Below are 7,456 nucleotides of genomic sequence, written 5' to 3' on the forward strand. Positions count from 1 at the left end.
TTTGGTTCATATTTTCAATAGTACGAGAATTAAACTCGGGCAATACTCCTGGGTTTTCCTTTTAAAGGAAAATTTGAAAATGGAGTTAAGCGTTTCTGCGTTTGCTTTGCTACCCTCAATTTCAGTTCCTGTCTCATCAGTGACTGACTGTACACTAACTTCTTGACTGTACACTAACTTTTGTGCCATTAACAGCTTTTACATGCAACCAGAGTTGTTTTAGATTTTGTGTAAGATATTTCAACAATATTCTGCTACAGTAGTCATTGAATGTTTCACTCTTTGCTCTCTTGGAGGCCAAACATGTTTTGGTCAGTATCTCTTTATCTATAGCTCTTTGCTTTGTTTTACACCTATTGAGCGGTAGTTCACATGAAAACAGGACCATCGGCAGTGAGATACTTTCCACGTTTATTGGCAACAATTTCTGATGTGAGCAACTTAAATCTCAGATACCCCCCCCCAAAGGCCAAAGGTTTTAAATCAATTATATCTATTTAAAGTAAGAATATTTACTTACTAACACATGTATTTCCTGTAATACTTATTAATTGTAAATGTTGTTGAATGGTAAATCAGTTACATAAAATGGTAAATCATATTAATTACAACATTGGCGTGGTACTGGTTTAAGAGGCCACATTGTTTACCATTACTCAACCACCCTTATTTTCATAATATCCTGTTAGTGATTGTAAATGGAAGTGGGGCATACTTTACGCACATTAGCAAACATCTTTAAACATTTTCTATCTCTGAATCTTCTACAGTTTGTTGTATTAATTTCCCCATTCATTCTTACTACATATGTGTCTGTTTCAGTACTGGAATTTTATACTATAACTTATCTTATTGGACTATATCCCTGAATGTGTGTGCCTCTTTACCACCATATCTCCACTTTCAAAACTGAGTGTGAGTAGCGACTTACAAACATTTATCTTTGAGTTACATGGTAAAAGCTGTCATGCAAACCAACTTTGAACTTTGCCTGATTACCAGTTGTTGTCTGGTTTAGCTATTAATCCCAAACTTGTATTAGAAAAAGGAATGGAATCTGTCTGTTTTGTAAAAACTAGCTTACTATACATATGTGTGTTTACATATAGTGTGCAGGTGGATCCCTCGTTTCTAGGAATGTGTTATTTGTCCTTTTTTTCCTTTCCCCAAGCTATTCTGCTCTTGCCCAGAAGTAGAAACTAATAGTTCTGAAGATTAGTATAATGTCATGTATTTCTACTTTTATGTGTGCCTGTTGGCTACACCAAACATCCAAAAACATACCATTTATACATTCTGTCAGGAGAGATTTGGAAATCACAGTAAATAACTGTACAATGATATGGTTGAATAAACCAATGACACTATCTCATAGGAAAAGTATTAAATTCTGTTTTGAGAATTTTTTAAAGGTAGAGAGGGGAAAGGAAGAGCTAATTCTAATTAATAGAAAGCTTGCTTTAATTTTACTGAGGTAGGTGGTGCAGTGGTTATCTCACTTGCATTCAGGAGGACAATGGTTCAAATCCTCATCCAGCCATCCAGATTTAGGTTTTCTGTGATTTTCTTCCTCATCCTTGAAACCTTCCAAGCATGTTTCAACTCTAATGGCTTCAATGTCAAAGGGGCATTAAACCCTAATCCTACTGTTTTGAATTTTGAGCCATTTTCACCAGTCAATGAAAACACCTAAGTGTAAGCAAAATACAACATTAATAGTCCCTAATTATCTAGTAGACAATGAAGTAATGAAATAATTAACAATATGAAAGTCTTAAGAGATGGAAGCCTGAGAAATGTGACATGCAAGTGTGGATACCATACAATAAAGTAATATCAAATCTGTCTAGTGAAATCAAATTAAACATGTGTACAAAAAACTGTGCTGGCATAGATGAATAGTATTATCTGTGGAAGTGGATGAAGATGAAGTGTAAACTTGGCCCCAAAGGGTAACACTTTTGTGCTGTAGAAATGCTAAAGGCTACATCTACATCTACATCTGCATCTATGTCTATACTCTGCAAACCACTGTGAAGTGTGTGGCACTGAGTACGTCAAATTGTTGTGATTATTAGGGTTCTTCCCCTTCTGCTCACATATGGAATGTGGGAAGAATGATTGTTGAAGTGCCTCTGTGAACTGTAATTAATATAATTTTGTTCTTACAATCCCTGTGTGAGCAGCATGTAAGGGGTTGTAGTATTTCCCTAGAGTCATAATTTGGAGCAGGTTCTTGAAACTTTATAAATAGACTTTCTTCAGATAGATATATATATCTTCAAGAGTCTGCCTGTTCAGTTTCTTCAGTATCTCTGTGACACTCTCCCAAGGGTCAAATAAACCTGTGACAATTTGTACTGTCCTTCTTTGTATATGTTCAATATCCCCGGTTAGTTCTATTTGGTACGGCTCCCATACACTTGAGCATATTCTAGAATGGGTCGCATGAGTGATTTGAAAGCAATCTCCTTTCTAGACTGACTGCATTTCACCAGTATTCTACCAATAAACTGAAGTCTGCCATCTGCTTTACCCACGACTGAGCCTGTGTGATCATTCCACTTCATATCCCTACAATGTGTTACACCCAGGTGTTTGTATGAGTTGAGTTGTCTGATCCCAAATGTGACTCATTGATATTATAGTCTTAGGACACAACATTTTTTTTCCATTTTGTGAAGTGTACAATTTTACATTTCTAAACATTAAAGCAAGTCTAGACTTCACACAACTTTGAAATCTCATCAAGATCTGACTGAATATTTAAGCAGCTTCTTTCAGACAGTACTTCATTATAGGTAACTGCTCATCTTCAAAAAGCCTGAGATTACTATTAGTAGTGTCTGAAAGGTCATTAATATACAACGAGAACAGCAAGAGTCCTAAAACACTTTGCTGGGGTACACCCAAAGCTGTTTCTACATCTGATGATGTCTCTCTATCCAAGATAACCTGTTGGGTCTTCCCTACCAAAAAGTCCACTATCCAGTCACAAATTTTGTTTCATACCCCATATGGTAATACTTTAAACAATAAGCATTGATGTGTAACTGAGTAAAATGCTTTTTGAAAATCAAGACATAATGCATCTACCTGATTGCCTTGATCCAAAGCTTTCTGTATGTTATGTAAGAAAAGTGTGAGGTGGGTTTCTCATGACTGGTATTTCTGTTCAAGATACCTCATTATGTTTGGGCTCAGAATATGTCCTAAGATTCTACAACAAATCGATTCAAGGATACTGGATAGTAGTTTTGTGAATCACTTCTACCAGCCTTCTTGTAAACAGGCGCGATCTGTCCTTTCTTCCAAATAAAGGCCACAATTTTGCATTAGAGAGATCTATAGCAGAGTATAGTTAGAAGAAGGGCTAACTCAGCTGCAAATTCAATATAGGATCTGATAGGGATGCAATTTGGTCCTGGAGCTTTGTTCATTTTTGACACTTTCTGCTGTTTCTCAAAGTGATTGGCACTATCTCAAATTTTACTCATATTTTCAGTGAGACGAGGATTAAATTGGGACAATTCTCCTGGGTTTTTCTTTTTAAAGGAACACTTGTAAATGAAAATAAGCATTTCACTGTTTTATGGGCTACCCTCAGTTTCATTTCCTGTCTCATTTGCAAGTGACGGAACACTAACTTTAGTGCCACTAACAGTCTTTACATACAATCAGAATTTTCTTGGGTTTTGTGAAATATCATTTGACATTATTCTGCTATGGTAGTCAATGAGTACCTCATGCCTTGCTCTCCTGACAGCCAAATGAGTTTCATTCAGCATCTCTCTGTCTATAGATCTGGGCTTTGTTTTACCTATTATGCAGTAGTCTCTGCTTCTGTAAAAGTTTCTTTACAGTGACTGTATACCAATAAGGGTACCTCCCATTATTAACTGTTCTGCTGGGTGCATGCACTGAAGTGACTAGTCGTGGTATAGCAATATGTATATATACAGATGGTGGTAGTATCGCGTCCATAAGTTATGAAAAGGCAGTGCATTGTTGCATTGGTGGGCAGTGCTTTGTGCAGCAGCCGTTTGTACTCAGGTGATTCATGTGAAAAGGGTTTGAGAGGATTATAGCTGCACAGTGGAAATTAACAGTCTTTGGACAGGAAATGGTAATTGGAGCTAGATGTATGGGACATTCCATTTCGGAAATCGTTAGAGAATTCAATATTCCGAAATCCAGCATTTCAAGTATGTGCCAAGAATACCAGATTTAAGGTATTACCTCTCACTATGCTCAATGCATTGGCCAATGGCCTTCACTTAACAGCCGAGAGGAGTGGTGCATTAAATAGCCAGAGTAATCAATTTGGGATGTAAGACGACTGTATCCATTGGGACAGTGTAACTAAATTTGGCATTAATGGGCTATGGCAGCAAGCAATCAATACAAGTGCCTTTGCAAACACCATGATACTGCCTGCAGCGCCTCTGCTTGGCTCCTGACCATATCGGTTTGACCTTAGGTGACTGGAAAACTGTGGCCTGGTCAGATGAGTCCCATTTTCAGTTGGTAAGAGATAATGCAAGGAATCAAGTGCTATGTAGACTCCATGAAGCCATTGACCCAAGTTGTCAAAAAGGCATTGTGCAAGTTGGTGGTGGCTCTCGAATGGTGTGTTCTAAGTTTACATGGAATGGTCCGGGTCTTCTGGTCCAACAGAACTGATCATTGACTGAAATTGGCTACGTTTGATTACTTGGAGACCATTTTTCAGCCATTTGTGAACTCACGTTCTCAAACAATGATGTAATTTTTATGGATGTCAATGCTCCATGTCATCGAGCCACAATTGTTTTCAATTGATTTGAAGAATATTCTGGACAATTTGAGCAAATGATTTGGTCAAATGATTTGGTTGCCCAGATCACCTGACATGAATCCAATTCAAGATTTATGGGACATAATCAAGAGTTCAGTTCATGCACAAAATCCTGCCTGGCAACACATTTGCAGTTGTGGATGGCTATAGAGGCAGCAGGGCTCAGTACTTCTGCAGGGGATTTCAAACAAATTGTTGGATCCATGCCATGTCAAGGTGCTGCCCTAGAAGGTATCCTATGACTTTTGTCACCTCAGTGTATCTGCCCAGTACATGGTCAACTATTCTTTTAATCTTTAGCCATAGTTCTCCTACATGCTTCTGTTCTGTGCTGACTGTTCAGAGTCCCTCATTGAGATATGGCAGTGCTCCTTCTCTGTTTACTGAAGATATATTTTGTTCTTTGTAATTTGGTAATCATTGTTGCCAGTTTTGATGTGGACATCCTCAACAGCCTGTTCCAAGAGGTTACTATTACCGTTTAATGCCCGCACCTAACACTGAGTGTTGCCCAAACAATCCTGATGCAGCTTCAATTTCTGTCTCAGTGGATTTGAGTTTCGTGTCTACTGTGACAAATACACATCTGAATTTCCTTTCGATATACTCTAAAATTTTTGCCCACAATCTCGCTGCTATCAATATCAGGATTTAGTCAGCTTTCTCCACCTAGTATTACCTGAGCTTCACTGCCTTTCAGGGCCACTTCAAAATCTGGGACTTTGTTGCAAGTGCTTTGGTAGTCAACTACTAGGATTTTAATACTCTCACCTGTGAGGGGCATTTCTTTGGTTCTTACACTTGTACTTCTTAGTCTTTTACAGTTGTCATTCTGAACCGTATGGAGAGTTGCCTAATCTAAAAACCCTTTCGTGCATCCCGCACAGTATCAGCTACCTGGGTAGCAGCCTGTGATGTGTAATGCACTCCTATCCTATTTATGGGAACCATACAGTTCTCACCCCTATGGTGCAAGACCAGGTAGTCGCAGCCTTGGTTGTCACAGAATATTCAAAGTAAATGGTTGAGTACTTCCAGTCGACTCAGGACCAGGAGTCCACGATTAGCCCTGGCGATAATGCTGTAAACTGTGAGCTTTATTGAAACTTCATGCACATGGCTGCTATTTTCAAACTCCATTGTCAGTCACTGGAATGATCGAAGTATGACCTTGGAGTCCAGGTGACATGCATTGTTTGTTCAAATGTGCACCACAGTCCACAGTTGGCTCCACTGTTTTCCCTTAGTGGCTACTGGACTAGCCTCTTCTGCATGTTGAATGAGGACCATAGGCATACACACTTAGTGCATCTGATATTCCTTCCTGTCTTGCTGCTTTTTCCATAAGGGGTACCATTATTTACCATACATTTGAACTACCGACGATCAGTAGATTCCTACCCTTTCGAATTTGTCTCCTCTTGACACACAGCCAAGCAGATTTCCCCAAAATAGGTGAAATGAGTCCCAATAGCTGAGTTTCAGTTTCAGTGAAAGACACCACCTCAAACGTGTTGGTTAGGAGGATTGATATAACACACTGCGTCTTCCCTGGCCCCTGTCTACCATGTACTGGATGCCTAGCTCTACCACTGACATGTCATCTGCAATCAAGAGGACAAGTAATGACAGATCCCATACTTCCTGCGGAGAAGACAGGATCCACAGGAGAGCATAATACTTCAGGTACATGGCTCTGGGTGCTCCTCCAACACACTGATTCACAGCAGTTGCCGATCATATGACAGTAGCTACAGAGATTTCCAGCTGCTTACGGACATCAGCTATCTCATCTTATGTTCAAGAACAGCATTCACAGTTGGGGTGCACTGTGTCTGTTTCAATGTTTTACAGGATAGTGAACAAATAATTTTGAACTAAGCTTACTGACTACCTTAACATGTTGAGCAAATAAATACTAATACTCTATTAGGAGTGAACCAAATACATAAGACAAGATTTCTGTTAAGGCAATGGAAAAGCCTGTGATAAAGATTACTAGTGAAAACTTTCTGTGGTTGATTTTGGTCACTAACAAACTTGAAAAAAAGACTTAATTGATGATAAGTGTAGATAATATGTACAGATGTTGATTTGCTGTGAATTAGTTTATGCACATGACAATGATAATGTCAAAAATTCTCAAAAGTGTTTGTTTATTTTTACTGATGTACACTGATAATCTGGGTGATCTTTCCTTTGGCTGTAGCTGTGAATCAAAAACGCTGACTGCTTCAAAATAAGTTGTCTACAGCACTTGAAACTTACAGAAATGTTCAGAAATATAGTCTTGTAAGTGTCCGAAAATTCTAAAAAATAAGACTTATGATGTAATTGTGCAATGAAATTAAAGAATGATTGTTCTGAATGAGGCTAGGCGTACTTTTCTCAAAAATTATAAAAGAGCATAAATAAGTTTCAGCCCACAACTGAAAGTAATAATATGAGTTTATCGCAGCACTTGCAAATGTTTGAAATTTCTCAATATAACAATACAATAAAATACAATATTGTTACAGTGAATAGTATAATATGTGAATCTAGAATTTCAGATCAGATCATGACTCTGTCTCAAGCAGTCTCAAAGAAAAATTCCAAAGGCATCTTTGAATGGCTTTC

The sequence above is a fragment of the Schistocerca americana genome, chromosome 2 (genome assembly GCF_021461395.2).
Source record: "Schistocerca americana isolate TAMUIC-IGC-003095 chromosome 2, iqSchAmer2.1, whole genome shotgun sequence".
NCBI classification, from domain to species: Eukaryota; Metazoa; Arthropoda; class Insecta; order Orthoptera; family Acrididae; genus Schistocerca; species Schistocerca americana.